Source organism: Canis lupus, chromosome 21 (genome assembly GCF_048164855.1).
Source record: "Canis lupus baileyi chromosome 21, mCanLup2.hap1, whole genome shotgun sequence".
Taxonomy (NCBI): Eukaryota; Metazoa; Chordata; class Mammalia; order Carnivora; family Canidae; genus Canis; species Canis lupus.
In genome coordinates this window covers 29,684,714-29,706,802 of record NC_132858.1, presented here as the reverse complement: position 1 = coordinate 29,706,802, position 22,089 = coordinate 29,684,714, and the positions used below count along the sequence as shown (strand labels likewise).

Below are 22,089 nucleotides of genomic sequence, written 5' to 3'. Positions count from 1 at the left end.
CTTGGCCCTGCTCCTGTATCTCTCTCCCTCCCCTCCCCTTTCTCCCACTATATTACTCCCTCTTGATTATGTTGACCCTAACAGAGTGACTCAAGGTCCCCCGTATAGTGGTCCTCTCACCGAATCCAAAATGGGGAGCATGGGAGGAATCCCTTAAACCTGGTGTTTCCCTTTGACTTTTAGAAGTCATCTTTTCTTCTTCAGACTCAAGCTTTTGGATGAAAACTTGAACCCAGCTGTCTGAGCTCTCTTTTCTAGCAGTTCAGTTGACCTCTGGCTCTTATAATTCCTTAGTCCAGTATCATTAGAATTGTCCCTTCCTTCATCCTGTCTGGGCCTTCCTTTCATGAAACACTCTCTGGTGAATAATCCATCAAGTCTGGCTTTCAACCCTATTATTTTACTAAAAAATTTAAGTACTCACCTTCTCCTATACTGGCAGGAGGAACCTCACAAATGGCCTCATCTTGACTGTTCAAGGCTGCAAGAGGTCAGTGTTTTAAGGTGGAAATTTGTAATTTAATGGTGTAATGTTTGTAAAATACTATCCCTAATAATACAGGTTTCTCCCACTATCCCAAAGTAGAGTGTTCCTATAAAACCTTCTGCAAGCCAAAATGATGTAAAGCAAAGAAGCAATTGCCATTAATTTACATGGAAATATTTTTGAGTGTTCCCCAAAAAATAATCTCTTTGAGGCTTTTCTGATACCTTAGGATTCATCTTGCTAATGAATACACAAAATAAATCAAGATAAAGCACAGATGCTCATAAACACAGTTCAAAACTCTGGTGTCTGATACTGAGAGGCTGAGTTGTAGTTCCCTAGGAAGGACCTGAGTGGAGCCATTCTTGCTGCTTGGGGTGTGTGCTGCCTCCACAGTGGTTTGCTGCAAAAACAGACACTGACTGCTATTGTCACTTTCCACCTTTCTCCATAAAAGTGAAAATCCTCTTCCGATTCCTTTTGGTTAGCAAAAATGGGTACTAATGTAGGTTTATTGTAAAAGCCAAGTGGTATAACTCAAACTTTTGAAAAGTAGAGGTTACTTGTACATCATTTAAAGAACTCAAACAGGATTGAACATGTTTTGTTTTCTGACTTGTTTTCCTCATCAAACAAAATACCATAGATATTTTCCCATGTCAGGACAGAGAGCTATTTCATTTTTTTAAATGGTTGCAAATGACTTTATGTCATGAATGCGCCATAATTAATCAAACCATTTCCTTCTAGTAATGGACATCTAGGTTCAGACTTTGGAAAAGACTTTATTTGTGGAAGTCAGAAATATGCATTTTAAGAATAGATATCAAAGAATAGAATAAACTTGCAAGGGTAATATTGAGAAAAGTATGAAGAATCAGTGCAGCTAGTGAAATGTTTATTACAGAAAACAGACGGTTTCATTTATCCATATTTAAAGCAAAAAGAACAAGGAAGGGATGGGGTCACTGCTTGGTATATGGCTGACTGATGAAAGGAAGGTAGTGATTCAATGTCTATTTTGCTTCTGTTTTCTACATTAAGGAAATGATCTTCAAGTTGGAAAGAGCAGAAAGGCATTATTACCAACCTGGAATTTAATACATGCGAACATTTAGGACTGTGCCTGCAACGTAGTAAGTGCCTAAGGAATGTGTTAAAATTTCCATATTATTATTATTATTATTATTTTCTGTAGAGTTTCCAGGAATGAAAAAGGTGCTGGATGATCAAAATGGTTAAATCACCAGTTTTTCAAAAAGGAGAAAAAGATGAGTTCTGAAAAGAACACATCAATGAATGTGACATCAATCTCCGGTCAAATTCAGGAACAAAGTATTTAGAGATGAATTGTGAGTGCTCTGGAAAGGACGATGAAATTATTGAAAACAATGAGTTCCAAATAACAAAGTCTAGCTAGACTAATCTGATTTCCTTTGTTCAGTCTTGTCATTGAATGATTTGATTAGGGAAATGGACTAGATAAAAAAATACCCGCATTTTAGTAAGATATTGCACAAATCGCCCATAAGCTTCGTTTTCTTGTACATTCTGCACATGCTGTACTCTCTGTTTAGAAGTTCTTTCTCTCCTCATCTGTTGATGATTGCCCACTCATCCAAGGCAGGATAATACTTCTGGAATACTAACCAACATTTCCTTTTTTTCTTCCAATGTTGGCTCTCCTTGAGTCAGCTAGGCTGTCTGCAACATCACTTTAAGTAAGTGATGACGCATCAAAAAAGCAGCAGAAAAAATAGTTTGTTGTTGGATTTGGATTTGAAAAGTTTAAGTCTTTAGGGAAACAGAAGGACCGTTGGCTAAAAAAAAAGGTTTATAAGAGGGCACCTGGGAAGCTCAGTGGTTGAGTCTGCCTTTGGCTCAGATCATGATCCCAGGGTCCTGGGATTGAGTCCCGCATTGGGCTCCCCTCAGAGAGTCTGCTTCTCCCTCTGCCTCAGCCTGTGTCTCTCATGAATAAGTAAATAAAATCTTAAAAAAAAAAAAGGGTTGTAAGAATACTTTGATGTATAAAGGTAAAACCTTCCCCCGTAGAGACTAGATACTAAAGAGTAGAGGCCTGGAATAAAGAGGACAGAGCTAGTGAGCACTCTGTCACACCTGCCACATAGCATTTTGCTGCCACCTGACCTTCCCATAGACCTTTATGATCTTCCTTCAACAGCCACTGATAGCCTGGCATGAATGAAGCCTGATCGTGTCATGTATACATCATCCCATGTAGGCAACTCCTCCTTTGGGACCTAAGACAAGCCTCAGAGCTGGAGGATAGGAAACCGAGAGCCTAGAGAGAAGCTTGTTGTGTAGATGGACCTGCACTTGGGTAGACCTAAATACCCTTGCAGTTAGGAAGCTCTACTTTTTCACTTTCTTGAGATTTAATTTAGACAAATTTGGGAGAGGCAAGGAAAAAAGTCTCAATTTTGGTTTAAGCTTTCCTCAGCAGCCTCAGTACGGTATAGTCCCGTACTCTTTTTTTGAGCTCCTCTTGAACTCCAAGTCCACTCTTATGATAGCACCCATCATAGAGAACTGCTGTATTGCCTGTGTGATTATTCCCCAACTAGACTATGAAACTTTTAAGGGTAGAGAATAGACTCTATGATGTTTGTATTTCTTGGCACATAGTAGACATAGACACTAACAAAGTATTTAATGGATTAAAATGAAGATGGCTAAATGTGAATTACCTGGATTCATAAGTGATCAAATATATACTCAAATGTTAGTGTCAGCTTTGAATTATTTCTTTATGAGGTATTTCTAGGTTCAGACTACTACTTTCTAGGTTTCTATCAATGACTGGAATAACATATAACTCATGGATTACATTTTGGAGTTATATAGGAAGCCAGAAGGGAAAGTCAGTATGCTGGATGAGAGTCAGAATCCACAGAGAGAGGAACAAGTTAAAATGATAAACCAAATATAATTTAATTGGGAGTAAATACAAAATACTATAGTTAGGTTAAAAAAAATCAACTGAATTACAGATTAGGAGAAGGCATAGCTTAAAATAAAGAATTTGTTAGAGATCTTGCCAAAGCTTTAGTTGATAAGCTTATTGTGAGTCAAATTATGATAGAGCTTTTAGTATATTATATATTTAATGTGATTTTGGGATAGTATTTATTGAAATAAAAGGAAGAGGTACATGAAGGCAAAGATCCCACTGATGTCTCACTAATGAGATCATGGCTGAAATATTGGGTACAGTCCCATATATAATATTTAAAAAGGATAATGCTGGAGAATTTGGAAGAAAATGTTTATGGAAACTATATTTTTATGGGAATTGAGAAGGGATTGGGGCTAGACCACAGGAGAGGTGTCCTCATAAGGGAAGTGATGGCCGTATTCTCTAATGTATGAATGCCTGTTACACAGATGACCCTTGAGCAACAGGGGTTTGAGTTAGGCAGGTCCACTTAAATGTGGATTTTTAAAATAAACAGTACAGTACTGTGAATGTATTTTGTCTTCCTTATGTTCTTAATAACAATTTCTTTTCTCTAGCCTATTTTATTATAAGATTATAGTATTTAATACACATAACATACAAAATGTGTGATTCAGACTGTTATTGGTAAGATTTCTAGTAAGAATAGGCTATTAGTAGTAAATTTTAGGGGAGTAAAAAATTATACATGGATTTTTGACAGCCTGGCGGGTTGGTGCCCTTAATCCCTGCATTGTTGAAAGGCCAGCTTTATTAATGGATAATTCAGCCTATGTTTTATGGCCTAATGGGTGAAAGTTATAAGGAAGCAGATGCTAGGTCACTATTTTTGAAAATCTATAGCAATTAGCAGTTTCCATCAATGAAGTCACAGTTTTGGGATTGTCTTCACCTTACTTCACTGGAAGAGTTCAAAAACAGGATGATTGTCATCACACTGGAGCTCTGATAAGCATAGATGACTGGAGTTGGATGAGCTCTAAGGTGGTCTCCAATTCAAAGACTAGGTGCTCTTTCAATGTATGGTCTATGGCTAGAGAGGATTTTGTGGATGTGGATATACGGGAAAGACTTTTTGACCAAGTGACGGAAGTGATGGTGACACTGCTTAGCTCAGAATAAAGCTTCCTGGACTTTCTGAACCCTTCACTCTGCATGCAGGCCATATAGAAGGCAAATATCTGGGCTGTTGGACAGTAACTCATGTGTAAGAGAAGGAAATAACTCCTCGGTGGATGTGAACGGTGAGGAAGAATGATGATGCTACTCTATGTTCCATGACTTTGTACCTGGAGAAATAACAGGACTTGATCAATGGAAATGTTTGGTGGGAGGAGGGGTGGGACACTGTTGATGAAGAAGTAAGTGTGGGTCTCATCTGGGAGAATGATGATGTTTTAGCCCCATGGTCCATGGCTTTGAGCCCAGCAGGTGAGTCTGGGACAATTGATGGCTTCTGACACCCAGGCGGTTGCAGTAATTCTGAACTCTGTGCCATGGCCAAGCAGCTCTCAATGCTGCAGACAGCTTCATTACTGCGGGCCCATCCTTCACTTAGCAGCAGACCTTCTTCCATCAGCCAAAGATGAATGAGAGAACCACCCAGGCTCTACATGTTTTCAGTATTGCCCTCTTTCTTTTGTCCACTCTGAGTTTGGTTTATATGCTCTGCTGCCTCCCCTCCGAACTATGGTGCAGGAGGCCCCTGGCATTCCCACCCCTCAAATGAGAAATGAAACTTGGACAAGAGGATGTCTTCAAAGGACATGGCAGGTTGGAGATCTCTGCAGCAATCAAAGAATGACAGAGTGTGCCCTCGCTTGGTCAGGAATAGGCAGAGGTTATTGCAGCTTTAATTCATCAAAAGCAATTCCATTCCCGTTTCTGAGCACAGAGTGAGTAGAACTTCCAAGAATCAGAGTGGGCAACTAGCAAAGCTTAATTTCCTGCCAGAAGAAGGTAAATATATCCTCATGTTATAGGCAGCACAAAATGGTGTACCACTAAGTCAAATTTAGAGCCCTCCATCTTCAAATTGAAGTACGGTTCTGAAAACCTCTAAGTCACAAAATATTTTGATTGTTTTTTTTCCTTAGTGAATTCAAAGGAGGAAATGTAGTAAGTGAATGCATCACGTATAAACCTGTGCGCTTTTTACTGATGCCTCCTTTTTTTTCTGAAGCTGCTGAGTGCCTCCCGGGGTGTGCTGCAGCTCCCATGTCTCCGAGCATTGTGGCCAAGTGCCCTATGCAGATGGGAGACTGACCAAAAGCCCTGAGCCTCCAAGATGTTTCCATACCGAGGCACTCTTCCCCGCTAGACAGATAGCATGCCACACCACGGAGCATAGAACCAGACTTTCTGCACTACCTTCAGAGCATCAGATGACAGATCCCAGAGCTCCCAGGAAGTAGACTTCCATTGGGGGAATGGGAAACCTCTGGAGATAGTTTACCCTTCTTCTCCTCTCTTATGTGACTGTTCCAAGGTAGATTTTCTTTTTGCCAAATTCCTGGAGAAGACCTGCCTGGTGAAGAAGCACGCCTGCTGAGAGATGTGCAGGGTCTCCTGGTGGCTCACCATGAAGCAGTGGCTGTCATGGTAGCACACTGCCTCTCGCTGTGCCACATCTTTCTTTGCCTTGCTTCCTCTTATTTCCTGACCTCTACCACTCAGGTCTTGCACCTCCTCTTCAAGTATCAGCCCCTAGTCCTTGCCATGAGGTTTGCTTTCATAGATGACCTGGGCTACCGCAGAGATAAAGAAATCAGAGAGCTCAAAAGAGCTCTCATTCATTCAATCATTCATTCAGGGTTTATTGAGTAGCTACTGAATGTTGAGGATTTGCTAGTTTCTAAGGACATAGTAATGGGTAAAATATGATCCCCTCCTTTACACAGCTCATTGTCTAGTTGAGAGATGACATAAGATCAGATAAAGCTCTTCAAAATTTGGAAAACAGATATTTATGGTAAAATACTTGAGATAAAATGTTCTTTTCTTGGAAATTTGGCTTTAAGAATGCTGCATATGACTTGGTATTGAGGCCCTAAGCTAACGGGATGTTTTGAATCAGTTTTTTGCTTTTGTAGCAGAATCAGACCAAAGTCAAAGCTGAAATCAAAAAGCTTCACGTGCCCCATTTTCTAAGGAGAGCCATAAGAAACTTTCCATTGCTGAGCTAAATACCTCCCTGAAGGTTTTTTTGAGAATTGGAAGAAATGATCGATCTTCCTACACTCCCTCAGGAATCTGAATGAGAAGAGGACTAGAGTGTGGGCTGGAACCATCAAGTGGTTGACCTGGTGGTGTTAGTCATGTTTTTTAGAAAGAAGCTTTTAACCCTATCCTCTGGGACTGCAGAGGAGCCAAGTGAAGGAGCTCCAAGAGAATCACCCATAAGAATCAGGAGTGCTGAAAGAAAGAGCCACCTGGTTCCTTGGCGAAATACCCGTTTGGGTGACCCACTGTGGTGCTGGTTCCAAAACACACGGTGAATCTAATGTACAGACTGTTACCCGATTTCGCTGTGGGAATCTGGAAGTGGGAGACCATTGATACAACATAGATTGACAGGCTTCGAAGACTATGATAAGGTATGTTTGAGAAGAACTTAGGGCTGATGTACTACATTCCATTTGTTTTGCCCTCAGAGGGTTCAGACCTAACGGATCCTATGGGGCTTTCCATAGGAGAATTCAGATGCTAGAGAAGAGCCAGCAGCCGAGGAGGACTGCCCAGGTGGCTAGTAGGCCTTGCCAGGAGACATCTAGCCTAAAGAGGAGAGAGGGGGCTTGTCCAACAGGCCAGATTATGAGAGTGATAGTTGCTGCATTGAACAGGAGAGAGAGGTGGAGGGAAGATAAATACTGTGGTCAAGAAAGTTGTGTGCTGATGTGACGACCAAAACATCAGAGGAGGTTACAAACATCAGACAAAATGTGAAAGAACCAGAGTGAAGCAAGGGACTCACCCTCACAAGTTATAGGTGGACCGTAATTGTAGAAGACCCCACATCCCCACCCTTACCTCCTTGACCCCAACACGAGTGTTTACCTAGAGAAGCTGGGTGGAGGGGGGGCTAGGAGGGGCAGCACTTCCCACCGTCTCTGCAGCTGCTCGTGTTGGGAAAGGGGGCAGGCAAAGTTTTGAACGCTGAAATTTTAATCTGTATTGGACTATGTTTTAATAATTAAAAATAACCAGAAAGTTATAGAATCTGCAAAAAAATATTACTAAGGGAGTGTGGAGAGCTTAACGTAGCAGGATGGAAAATGAGCCGCTGAAAGATGTGAAACCATTTCCCGAAGCGACAGTAAGAGCAGGCCTGGATGTGGCATACCCTCTCTGTCTTGGCCCGAACCCAGTCCCGCGACATCCACCTAGACGTCTGTGAGCTTCAGGAACCTGCCCCTGTGTGTCCAGGAGGAAGAGTGATCTGAACATGTAGTGTGGTCTCTGTCACAGGCAGCCACTTTGAAATCCAGAACGTTGCACAACTTGGAAGCCAGGAATCCAGATGGTTTTGTAATGAGGGTAATACTACCGATGAAAAGCTGTCACTGACAGTGACAGACACCGTTCAGGAGTTCTCACGTGTTCTCAAACAGCCAACGATGTCTTACAGGCTGGATCTCCCGGAGAGTGCGCTCCAACTTGTCCAAGATTAGGATTAGGATCTGATATTTCATCCTGGCAACTCTGTGACGCTCATGAGTGCTGTGACTCTCATTTTCTTGAAGAAACAAAAGAACTAAGAATTTAATGCCACACCTAAGAGATAGAAAATTTATTGCTAGTGTCTGGCTCTGTCCCACTTCAGTATTCCTACTGTTTCTATTATACCCGTATCATCTGATCATCTTGACTTCTGAAAATCCAAGGCCTTTCTTCTACTCTTTGCTCAGGATGAATTTCCTGAGACTCATTTTGATGATTCTGTGATGACCCCCTATTGATTTTCCACATGACATATAGTCACTGTGCCAAGGCTCATGCTGCCTACCATCAGAGTTTATTGTTCCATCTGGCTATTATTATTCCATTTGTACAAGATCCTGGTGTGTTTGGTTCTTTTTTGGTATAAAGTTGCTGTTTTAATGGTTTGATGATGTGCTGAGCTGCATTTGGTGTGCTGGGTAATTTCCTTAATTTGACTCTGATGTTTGTGAAGATTGAATATTCACCAGTTCATGCAATTTTGATTTTTTGACTCAGAAATCTGGAGCAGATGGGCCTGGGACTCAATAATTCAGCTACTGCTGATCAGTTTCGTATCTTTGTTCATTTATTAATGGCACTGTTGCTAGTGAGTCTTTATAATTTTCTTTTCGTCACCTCAAATAATTGTTTGATATTAATACACTGTCACTTTAATCTCAGATTATCCTTTCACGTTTTGTGGAAGCTCAGTAAAAACACTTTAAAATAATCTGTTTAGTTTTGTTGAATAAGCATCACAATATCATAATTAGATGTTGGGGGCTTTGGAACCCAAAATATAATTTCCTTTTTTAATCAGTTTAAAAAATAGCACATTGATTTATCTTCCTAACATGTTCTGATTTAGCAGTTGGGTGGAGCCAACAAAAGTAGCTTAAATGGGAGAGGACACATAGGCAACATGTGGAGCCAACAAAAGTAGCTTAAATGGGAGAGGACACATAGGCAACATGTGATTCTAGTTAGTGGATTGAAATTGAGAACTAAGTCAAAGCAATTTTGTCTTTACCTTGGTTGTCTTTTAAAGAGTCACCATTGGCAAGGTCCCTTTAAAGTCACGTACCCAACACATACGCATCAGTAACATGCTATTTTTACACCTGTCTCTGTGATCAAAATGATGAATTCTTGGACCTTCTGAAGTGTTCTCAGCCTAATTGGGGTAGAGGATATACATACGTCAAGCCAGAGTGATAAACGTAATAATATATGTCCAAAATACAGCGATTGTGCAAAAAAGGGAGGATTGATTAGACCAGAAATCAGGTTTCCCAATGTTTAATTGATATTTAATCTCTCAGAGAAATGTTTATATAACCATTCCCTCTGCTTAAATAGTGCATTTGGGGAATCAGTCACTAGTTTTTTTCTTTGATCCCCGAGTTCTATATGACATTAGAGGGCTGCATCTTAAGGTTCAGGTCTAGAGAGGTGATCAGTATTTTGAGAAGGTGCACTTCGCCTTGCTCTCCTATCTTCTTGTTTTTTTTTTTTTTTCCTACTGGATGTTAACCATATGTATAGAACAACTTCTCTCCCATAATATGGAAGAGTTCTCTTACTGAGTGTTGCTGCACGTAGATCTCTGAGTGGCCAGGAAATGGGAAATAGAGTTCCCTTCAGGGTAATTTACCACTTCACAGGTAGTTTGTCAAAATTTGCAAGTAGATCAGTCCTTGCAAAGAGTGGAGTGTTTTGACTTTTAATTCACCCCCTCCTTTTTTTTTTTTTTTTTGTAATTAAGATACATTTTTTATTAAGAGCTGCTAGAAACCAACATTTTTCCACCCATAAATTTAGTATCTTCTGACACAGTGAGAATTACAATGGTAGGAAGAGAGGGGACTATGCAAACAAAACACAGACATAAAATGTAATGAGGGAAAAGCAGCCAGCTTGCTGCAACTGTAAAGAAGAAGAAAACTTCAGGGAGGTCTGATTTATAGGGAATAATTATTATTGGCTGATTTAGAAAACTGGGGCAGAGATAGGAAGCCGCTGAAATGGCTGTTTTTGCAAACTGATTTGAAGAACCCTTCTCTTCTATACTATTATAAAATAATAATTCTTGGTGAATGTGTCCCCTTTCACTTAAGGATTTGCAAGGACTTGAAAAATACCACTTGAATAGAATTACGATTACAGAGAAGCACATTCAGACCACTATTTTATTTTATTTTATTTTTTTTTTCAGACCACTATTTTAAATGTAAAAGCAAAGACCAGGAGCAGGACAAGGATTTGTGAAAAGTCGCCTAAGGGATCAGAACAAGAGAATAGATCCAGTTAACAAATTCTGATTTCCTAAATTCAGAAGCGGTTGGTTCCACAGTTAAACTTTAAATTCTAATTAGGGAATTTCATTCTCACAATAGCTTTTAATCTAAGAGAGATCATTATCCATTCATTCATCATTCAGTTATTCATCAGGCAGTTATCGAGCTCCTCCTATATGCCAGGTACAGACTTCTGTGCTAAGAAAACATGCATGAGGAAGACATCTCTTCTCTTAGAGGGTTCCTATATTTAAAGGGGTGAATTTAAATGAACATGATAGGCTAAGACATATATTTTCCCAACTGGGAAATACCAATTAATAAAATGCTTAGATTCAGAAGCCCAGATGTTATCTTTTTGTGGTTGATAATGCATTTTTTTTCCCTAAAAATGAAGGATGATTTGCATGGTTATTCACACAGTTTTTATAAGGTGCCACTTTAATAAGATATATCTCATCAGACTCGAAGATCAGAATAAGTTGAAGTCAAAGCATCAGAGGTGGCCCTTTATATTTGGAAACAGCATTGAACTGAACTCAGGCATCTGGGTTAGAATTCTGTTTCTTTTATTTACCTATTGTATGAGTTGAGACAAGAGATCACACCTCTTCAGGATTTATATTTCTCATTTCTAAACACTGAGTTGAGGACTAGCTGGGGCGCTTTTTATGATTCTTAAGCAATTAAAAAAATCAAATATGTATTGAGCACCTCCTATAAGCCTAAATTGTCTAAGACCCTGGGGATACAGAGGTGAACAAAACAGACTGTAGAAGGAAAAATATAGACGATAGAAGAAAAATCCAAGTGTGCTGTTCTGGAAGCCATGTGAAGAAACTGCTCACAGGAATAGGGAGGGGTTAATTTTCAAATGTTGCTGATAGATTAGGTGAAATGAGAGTAAAAACTGACCATTGGCTTTAGCAAAATTAATCACCGGCAGCCCTGACAAGAGCAGTTTCAGGGCAGTAATGGCGATAAAGGTGTGAATTTGGAGTGAGTTCTAGGTGAGGGGCTGGATATATAAATGAATAATGGTCAGAAAATACATAAAAGTAGAATTCTGACCCACATCTTCAGCAAACAGCCCAGGAAGCCAACCCAATGTCTACACTAAGCAGTCCAGGAAGTCAACCTACTATCTCCAACTCAGAATTTTAGAAAGTCAGGCCACTATCTCTATGGCAGTGCCAAATGGCTAGGACTTGGTTAATAACTGACAGCTTCCCTAATTTTTATTTATTTGTTTGTTTTAAACTTCAGGCCAATTAGAGGAAGCCAGACAGACACCTCTAGCTGTCATATAGGAGGACATCCTGCCCCTTCCTCATGCCAGCAGCCTCCACTCATGGCATACTTGAAGCCTTCGCTTTTTTTCCATAAAGCTTTCCCACTCCTCTTCCTGCCATCGAGTCTCTGCCTGAGACCCATGGTGGTGGCTGACTCCTTTGTTATAGCAAGCTCTGGATAAATCGCCTTTCCTCGGTCTCATTTGGATGGTTTTTGTTTATTTCCATATAGAAAAAATATGAGTAGAAAAATTGGAAAGAGAGAACATAGTTTAGAAAGAGGTTTGTGATAAAGCTGAGCAGAAAAATGAGTCAGTAACTGAAGTGAGATGCATTTCTTTTGATGTTGTACTGGCAGAGACATCAAATACAGTGATTAATAGAAGCAGTGATGGTGGACATCCTTGTTTCTTCCTGATGTTGTTTAAAAAAATAAACATTTCAAAGTTTTAGCATTGTGACATTTTCTGTGTCCTTTATTAGATAGAGGACATTACCTTCTATTTCTAATTTGAGAAGAGTTTTAGAATTTGATGAGTACATATTTCTATGTGGCTTAGTTATGAATGAATGTTGATTTTTTTGGGGGCAAATTCCCTTGCTGCAGCTATTAAGACTATGACGTGGCGTTTCATCCTTAATGTTTTTAATATCCTGAATTATGCTATTAGATCTACTATTGCTTAGCATTCTTGAATTCCTGGGTTAAATTAAGCTTGGATATGACTTAAAAAAATTGCTAATTTGGTTTGCTAGTAGTGTTTAGTATGAGAGCATAAGTGAATTTTTATTCTCCTCACCTGTGTTGTTCTGTTCATACTGACATCAGAATTTGATATTGATATTTTACATACTAAGCTTATAAAATGAGTGGGGTTTCCCTTTTTCTTCTACTCTCTGGAAAGGTTTGTGTAGATCAATGTTATCTGTTCTTAAATTTTGACAGCATTTACCTCTAAATACTCATAGGCCAAGTATCTCTGTGTATGTCGGTGTCTATTTATGGAAGTACTGATTTCATTTCTTTAACATAATCATTAAATACATGTTTTTAATTTCTTTTAGAGTCAATTTTAGACCATTACTATACACTTTCACATTTGATAGAATAATAGAATATTTTTCATAATTTCTTTGAAAAAATTTTAGTCCAATCATAATTATATCATTTTTATTAATATCTCATTTGTGCCTTTTTCTTTTATATTTTTGTCTTTCAATTAACTAGTTTATACTCATTTTTATTATCTCCTGATGATACTTTCAAAATCTCTCTTATGTTCCTCCCTGTACCTTTTCACATCCCCTGGTAATCACAGATTTGCTTTCTATCACTATGGATCAATTTGCATTTTTTGTAATTTTCTATACATATAATACTATTTGTATTATTTTGTCCAGCTTATTTCACTTAGCACAGTTATTTTCATCCAGTTATTGCATGTATGAATAGTTTATTCCTTTTTGTTGTTGAGTAGTTTTTGATGTATGACATTATTTTTTTATCCATTCACCCATTGATGGAAATTTGGGTTGTTGCCAATTTTTGGTTACTTTATATAAATCTGCTCTGAACATTTGTGTAGAAGTCTTTGTGTGAGGGCATGATTTCAGGTAACAATTTAGGAGTGGAATAGCTGGGTCATAACATAGGTATATGCTTAACATTTTAATAAATTACCAAAGTATTTTTTCAAGTGGTTGTACCATTTTATATCCTTACAAGCAGTGTGTCAGAGTTTAAGTTCCTTCACATAACCACCAAAACTTGGGTTGGAAGAGTTTTTCCAACTGAATCATTATAAGAGTTGCGCAAGGCTGTGTCTTTGTCGTTTTAGTTTGCATTTTCTTAATGTCTAGTAATAGTGTGTAACATCTTGTGCCTATTTGCCTTCTTTGTCATATTCTTTTGCCCCTTTAAAAAACTGGATTGTTTTCTCATCATTGAATTTTGAGTGTTATTTATATATTCTGAATACAAGTCCATCAGGAAATTATTTGCAGATAATTTATCCTTGTTTGTAGCTTGTCTTTTCATTTTCTTAATAGCATCTTTCAAAAAGCAGAAGTTTTTGATTTTGATGAAGCCCAATTTAATAACTTTTTAATAGATTGTTCTTTATCAAAGATAAATTATAACACTTTTATCTCTTAAGTCTTTGCTTAAAGAATTTCTGCCATGTTTTATTCTAGAAGCTTCATAGCTTTAGGTTTTATGTGTAGATCTAAAATCCATTTTGATTTGAACTTTATATATGGTGTGAGATATGTATTGAAGTTCACTTTTTTGCATATTAATGTGTGGTTATTCGAGCACTATTTATTGAAAGACTATCTTTGTCTCATTGAATAATATATGTATCATTAAAAAATCAGTTGTCAATATATGTGTGGTTTTATTTCTAGACTCTGTCTTGTTCCACAGATATATTTGTCTATATCTGTACATAAATACCATATTGTCTGGATTAGTATGGGTTTATAATAAGTCTTCATATCAGGTAGCACAAATCCTTTAACTTTGTTCTTTCACAAAACTGTTTTGATCATTCTTAGTCCTTAGCATTTCTGTGTGACTTTTAGAATCAGCTTGTCAAATCCTACCAGAAATGCCAGGAGCTTGATTGGGATTGTATTACATCTATAGATCAATTTAGACAGAACCAACATTTTAAAAATAGAGTTTCTAGTCCGTGAACATTTTATATCTTTCCATTTATTTAGGTCTTTTAAAATTTCAGCACTGTTTTTGCCAAAGGTCTTGCATAATATACTTTTCTTGATTTATCTCTAATGTTTTATTTTTTTGATGTTATTAAAGTGTTTTTTTTTCCATTTCAATTTCTGATCATTCATGTCTGTTAGAAAGAAACACCTTTTATTTTTGTATACTGGCCCTGTATCCTGCAACCTTGCTGAACTTAATTACTAGTTTTTTTTTTTTTTTTGGTATAAGTTCCAGTGGATTTTCTGTGTAGATGATCGTGCTGTTTGGTAGAATAGACAGTTTTACTTCTTGTTTTACAAACTGGTTATCTTTATTTTTCTGTGTTAATGCAGAGGCTAGTACCTCCAGCTCAATGAGTATAAATGGTGAGAACTGCATTCTTATCTTTTTCCTGATATTAGCAGGAAGACATCCAATCTTTCATATTAAGTGTGAAGTTGGTTGTAGATCGTAATAGATGCCCTTTATCAGATTGAGAAAATTCAATTTCTAGTGTGTGGAGATTTTTCTAAGAATGGATATTAGGTTTTGTCAAATGATTTCTCTGTATATATTGAATCATCTGGTTTTATTTTTTAGATTGTTCATATGGTAAATTATAATGATTAAATTCAAAATGCTATATAATGCTTACATTCTTGGGATAAACCTCAGTTGGTCATAATATATATTCATTTTTATATGTTGCTGGATTCAATTTGCTAAAATTTTGTTCAGAAATTTCATATCTGTGTTCAAGAGAGATACTGGTCTTTAGTTTTCTTCTAATTTTTTGTCAGCTTTAATTATATGGTTATTGCTACAAATATTCCATCTTCTCCAATAGTCTGGAAGAGTTTGTGTGTAAATGGTATTGTTTTCTCCTGAAATGTGTAGTGGAATTGCCCTCAGAGAAGGTGTATGTGCGTGGATTTTTTTTTGTGTGTGGAAGGTTTTTAACTACAAATTTGGCTTATTTAGTTTATATATAGGTATATTCAGGTTACCTATATTTACATTTTCTTTCAAAAGTATCAGAAAGCTTCACAATATAGGGCCCATAGTCCCATCGGTCAGAATTAAGGGGCATTCATTAGAAGCCGCCTCCAGTCTGCCACAGTCTCTATAATTCTCTTGGCTAATATTATTTATATTATCTTCTTGGTTACTCTAAGCTTTTGGTTACCAGCCTTTCATTAAACTGTTTTTAATTTGTATTCATGTGTTACAGATCCCGAAGATGATCTATTTCAACTACTTAATTTAGTAGATGATGAAAACTGTAGTCTGAGTTATAAAGGTCATCCAGTAATTTATATTAGAATTAGAAATAGGGTCTTGGTCGCTTGTCACTTGCTCAAGTGTCTTTTTATTGTCCCCATGAGGCTTTCTCGTATCTGCACGTCACCCCTTGCATAGTACTTGCTTTGGGTACAGGAAGTGATGTGCACAAGTAGACCTGTTCTTCATGCATAACATGTTGAGGAGCATGTTCTATAATCATGCTTCTTGGGTAAGAAAAAGGCTGTATTGCTCTGTATGACCTTCTTGTCCTTCCCTTTCTTTTCTTCCAATTCCCCACTCATTATAACGTGGAGAAGGGGATAAATGTAGCCTACCTTGTCTCGTTCTACCTCAGTATTTCTTAATTTCATCTTTATATCTCCACCTTTCCTTCCCTAGTCCAAAAGCTTATCCCTTTTGCTGGATGTATGTAATACTACAGCAATATCATCTTCTTTCACATATCCTGCCTCCAAATATTTTGACACATAGTTAGAATAGTCTTAGTGTAAAATATAACCTTCTGTTTAAAAACTTCATTTCCTATGATCAAATTTTCATGGCATGGGCCTGAAAGAGGTTAGGAGAAGGTATCACATGAGGACTTGTTCAGTAAGTTAGGGATAGTTCTGTTTGGGCATCAGGGTCCTTATTTCTTCATCAGCCCATTTAGCACATCAGTCTAGTGACTGGGGACAGCTCTTGGATCTTCTTAGTTCAGGTTCATGCCTGACAATACATGCTGGAGTTCCTTTTTTTTTTTTAAGATTTTATTTATTTATTCATGAGAGAGAGAGAGAGAGAGAGAGAGGCAGAGACATAGGCAGAGGGAGAAGCAGGCTCCATGCAGGGAGCCTGATGTGGGACTCAATCCTGGGACTCTAGGATCATGCTCTGGGCCAAAGGCAGGTGCTCAACCACTGAGCCACCCAGGCGTCCCATGCTGGAGTTCTTTTAAAACAGACTTTAATTAAAAATCACAAAAATATCATTGGGAAGGGTGGACTCCTACCTTAGAGGGAGATACGTAAACTTTGTTACAAGTTAGTGTTCCTAATGTACCTTTTTACAAGGTTGTGGTTGACTGCTAGTGCCTCCTAATCAGGTTGTTGTGGGTGGTGAGGTGGTGTTCTTGGGCAGCTTCTGTTCATGCTCTTCCAGCCATGCCTTCTCCACTTTTGAGCTTCATCCTTGTCCAGAGTTACTCTTATTATTCATCTTTCGGCTAATAACAGAGATCTGTGTTTCTTTTAATGTATCTTCCAAATTCAGTTCTTCATGAACAGATGTTCTACTTCAATTAGAATTTAGCAATATGGCTTGTATTGCTTCTGTGTTTTTAAACTGTTAATTGCCAATGTATGGATTTTTGGTGCCTGAGAACTTGGAAGCCAGGATCTTCCTGTTCTGCTTCAGGATGTCTTTTTTGATATTGGGAAGAATGTCTTCTATGATCAAGACAAGAACCAAATAATGGTTAATGCCACATCCCTGGGGTCCCAAGACCCTGAGATGAGTGTCTCCTTGATGTTGACAGGATTTAGGAAACTAACTACAGAGCTATATGAAGATCCTTATGATGTTTGTGGCATGAAATTGAACATTGCAGAATTTCTGGATATTTCCCTATGCTGTTTTGATAATAGCTATGACAGTCACTATTTATTTTGGTTTATGGGGCTATTTTTAATTCTTACTTCTTTCTAGACCACTGGGCTTTCCACTTGGATATCCATTTGGATAGATCTCTTTGGAAAGAAACGTGTTCCTGGATCACATCCCTGTAATCTTGCCAGTGGTTCCCAAATGCTGATCTGTGAGCCACTATCAGCTCTACAGCATCAAAATTCTCGGAGAGAATTTATTTAAAAGTATAATCCCAGGATACTTCCCTAGAATTTCTGATAAATTATATATGGGGTAAGACCTGTGTTCCTAAGGAAGCTCCTAGGATATCCCTATATTAAGCTGGGTTGAGAGACGCTGGTCGAAATGGTAGATATCCTGTTTAGGCTTGACGGAGTTTTAGATTTCAACACAATACTAATAACTAATATAATAATACTTGTTGGACACTTATTATATACCAGCTACTTTAAGTATCTGTGTAGAACATATATCTCACTTTTATGAAGATTACTGTGATGTTATGAGGCAAATAGTTATCACCTTTTTTTTCAGGAAACTGAGGCTTACTCAAAATCACATATCTAATGATTGGGGCCTAAGCCTGTACACAACACCATTCAATGCTAAATAGTGTGCTACTAAAACGTAAGAGGCATACATTGGTTCCAACCCTGTCTCCAACTGGGTGACGTTGGATAAGACATTTAAATATTCAGGAAATCTATTTTTTTTTTATCATTTGTAGAATGAGAGGATTAGATTAGGTAATTTTCTAGTTATTCTTAGCTCAGAAATTACACTTTTTGTATGAAAATATAACAGTGAACTCATCTCTAACATATGAAACATTTATACACAATTTTTAGTAATATTCATCAAAGTATAAGAACTTAAGTACAATTTGGCACTTTTTACACTAATCTTCCATGTTATGAACACTTAATATGTACAATTTCTGCTTTAAATATTGAACTGTGATTCTTTCTTTTTTTTTTTTTTTTTTTTTGTGATTCTTTCTTTATCTAACCATTGGGTCTATCTATACCAAAGCTCTGCCGTTCCTGGAATTAAAGTACCCTTTGACTTTTCTTTTGCCATTTGTGACTGTCCTAGAGAAGGGACTTTGCCAAAAGTATAGTTATCTTTTAAAATTTGAATCTTGAGAGTTGTCCTAACTAGTTTTGTCTTCTACTGTAATCACTGTTTTGTGGGTCAGAAATGGAGTGGAACAATTTTTTTTAAATTTAAATTTTACTTGGTTAACATACAGTAGAATATTGGTTTCTGGAATAGAGTTCAGTAACTCATCACTTACATACAGCACCCAGTGCTCATCAAAAACGTGCCCTCCTTAATCCCCATCACCCATCTAGCCCATCCCCACCCACCTCCCTCCATCAGCCCTCAGTTTGTTCTCTATTGTTAAGAGTCTCTTATGGCTCATTTCCCTCTCTCCTTTTTTTCCTTCCACCCTTCCCATATGTTCACCTGTTTCCTTTCTTAAATTCCACATATGAGTGAGGTCATATGGTTGGAGTGGAATGACTATAATTTCTCATGCACTACACTTCCTAGCATGGCAGCTTTACTGTGGTGGTGGTACTGGTGGTGGTGGTTTTACTCAATAGAATCTTTTTTTGTATTTGACCTGTGGTTTCTGCTCAGCTTCTTACCCATGAAAGGTAGGACCTAAAAAAATAAAAGTACTTACCAACACTTCTTTATCTGTGAAGGCTCTGTAGAAACATAGTTCCACCTTCTTAAAGGTGACTACCCCTTTTCTCAGGATTCACTTTTTAAAGCATTTCTTCAAGAAAACGTCTAGTAGTTTATAGGCTTTGCTTACGTAATTCATTGTTGAATTTTATGATATGAATTATGTAATAATAAATGTAGAGAATATTATACAGCAGTGTAGGCGAGCATACTGAAGTCAGACATGCACACACAGATTACATATGTGTGTATATATAAATTACACACATTTACTGCTTATATTGACTGCTAAGGATTCTTCTGATTAGCTCATGGCACACACATTGTTCAGCAGTTGTTAAGCTATCACACAAATATTTATAGCTGCTCTTTTTTCCTGTTCCAAGAGACATGCTTGTTCTATGATTCCAGCTTCCAAAAAGTGAAATGTTACAAGATACATCTATCTGCAGCAGAACATTCTGAGCATTGCTTTCTATTCAGTGCTCATGAAAAGGAAGTACAATGAGTAAAGAGAGCCAAGGTAACGTTTAAAATTCTGTTATGGCTTTTGACTAATTTTCTGTTTTTAAAGATTTAATTTATTTATTTATGAGAGACACAGAGAGAGGCAGAGACACAGGCAGAGAGAAAAGTAGGCTCCATGCAGGGAGCCCGATGTGGGACTCGATCCCGGGACCCCAGGATCATGCCCTGGGCTGAAGGCAGACACTCAACCACTGAGCCACCCAGGCATACCTGACTAATTGTCTTAAAAAAAGAAAGAAACAAACCTGGGTGTACTAATGTGTTGCTTGGTCAAATAAAGAAAGTCTGGTTATTTGAGAAGGCTTAAGATGGAAGGTTTTACCAAATCATTCCTTTAAAATGCTGTTCCCCATAGTTAGGGGTTTTGATGCTCTATTTAGAATCATCATTAATATAAAGAGCCACTGAGATAAAGTCTTTCAAAAAAAAAAAAAAAAAACAAAGGTGGGAGGGCACTTGGGTGGCTCAGTGGTTGAGTATCTGCCTTTGGCTCAGGTCATGATCCCTGGGTCCTAGGACCCAGTCCTGCATCGGGCTCCCCACAGGGAGCCTGCTTCTCCCTCTGCCTGTGTCTCTGTCTCTCTCTGTGTCTCTCATGAATAAATAAATCTTTTTAAAAAAGAGAGAGTCATTGAGATCACCAAAATTATCATTTATGTCACCAGAGAAGCTTTGTAAAAATTAATTTCTCCTCCAATCCAGGCAGATAAACCTTTCCATCTGGCTAATTTGTGAACATTATCTAATGTAATGTTATTTTCTGATTAAGTAGAGGACTTGAAGAGACACAATTAGCATTGGAAAGAATATTTTATTTAAGGTGTTTTGTTGTTTATTTCATTCTTTTACTACAAACAGGGCTTCATTCATATGAATTTTGTGAATGTTGTGTTGAGAGGTGTAGATGAGCTCAAAAAGAAAACCAGTCCCTATCACTAAGGAAGTTGGAATTCATATGTACACAATGGCCTCATGTTCTGAGTTTTTAAAATATACCTCTGATTTCAAATAGTCTGTACCGTATTCCCTGTAATAGATCAAAATATTTTAGAAACATCTATTTCCTATATCTAAACTACTTCTCTGAAACTTTCTTATACTGCTGTCATAGACACAAAAATTCTTTGGAAAACCCATTGCAGTTTTGGGTTAAAAAATTTGTAATCAAAGTAAGTGTAAACTATACAGTAAAGTATAAAGTTTTAAATATCTTAAAAGGAGTGCAAATGAAATACTGTTGCTTTTCAGAAGTATCTTGCAGGATCAGGGAGGAACTTATGGAAGCAATAGTGTTTGAAGTGGAGCTGAAATAATATGCATAGTGACAACTGATGATTGCCTGGCAGGTATTGTTTGCTTAATTGTTATCTACATTTATCTTAATTCTGTGAAGTAGCTTCAATTATTATCTCTGTTTAATAAGTGAAAAAGAGAGACATTAATTAAAAAGATATGTCATATACCTAATTGGGGTTGGACCTGAGGATTCGAAGATTTGAACTGAGGTATGTTTGGCTTTAAACTTTTTAAATTCACTCTATCTATAGTATTTTGTCTTAATGGAATAAAATATAGGAGGGTATGAGTATTTGAGATAGTGGGAGCAGCATGAGGAAAGATACAAAGAGTGGAAAGCACAGGAAACAACAGAAAGAGGTGGAGATAGTGGTATATGGGAAAGAAGATACAGATTTGGAAACACCACATGGGGCCAGTTGGTGAAAAACCCTGATTTCCAGGCTCAGGATGCTGACTCTTATCCTGGGTGATAGAGTTATTGGTAATTAGGGCTAACGAAGATTTGGAGTAAGTATGTAAGATGTTGGAGACTGAGAGATTCATCATAGGGTTAGGACTTTGATCCAGGAAAGCAACAGTGAAGATCTGAACTGCAGAGATGGATAGAGGAGGCCAGCATGTGGAAAGAGTTACCAAGGTGCAAAGAGGAGACCATGTGACTCAGTAGATGTGTTTTTTTTAGGAAGGGAAGCCTGTTGAAGATGGATCATGATTTTGGACACACTGGTCGGGACACCTCAGTGGACATTTTCAGGAGGCATTTGCAAGATACTGCTCCTAGACCCCCACCCACCTGCCTGAATAGGAGAGGAATGCAGTGTGTAACAAGCATTACAAGTGAATGGCGATGAGGCAGAAATAAAGTCAACAAGCTTTTATTCTAGGGCAGACACTGTTCCGGGTGCTTTACTACAATAATCCTGTGATATAAATCTACTCACTCCATTTTAAAGGTAAAGAAATAGCTTTAAAGAAGTTAAAATTTGCCCAAAGTATGAATAAAAAGTAAAGCTAAGATCTACACTTAGATCTCCTTCACTGAGGGGCCTAAAATCATTAGTCTTTGAAATTATCATGCATTTATTCATTATTTATTTTACTGGGTATTTATTTTGCATAAAGCATTGCTCAATCTCCAAGAAATTGTATCAGAAAAATGGCAGTCCAAA

General features: G+C 37.7%; 1 long non-coding RNA gene across 1 annotated transcript; it reads left to right on the top strand.

The window, feature by feature from the left end:
* The first annotated feature begins 1,528 nt into the window (after positions 1-1,528).
* Positions 1,529-21,816, top strand: LOC140613496 (uncharacterized). Its single transcript, XR_012014500.1, has 3 exons — positions 1,529-1,623; positions 20,870-20,967; positions 21,603-21,816. It is a non-coding gene; the product is annotated as an uncharacterized lncRNA (long non-coding RNA).
* Positions 21,817-22,089: the final 273 nt, after the last annotated feature.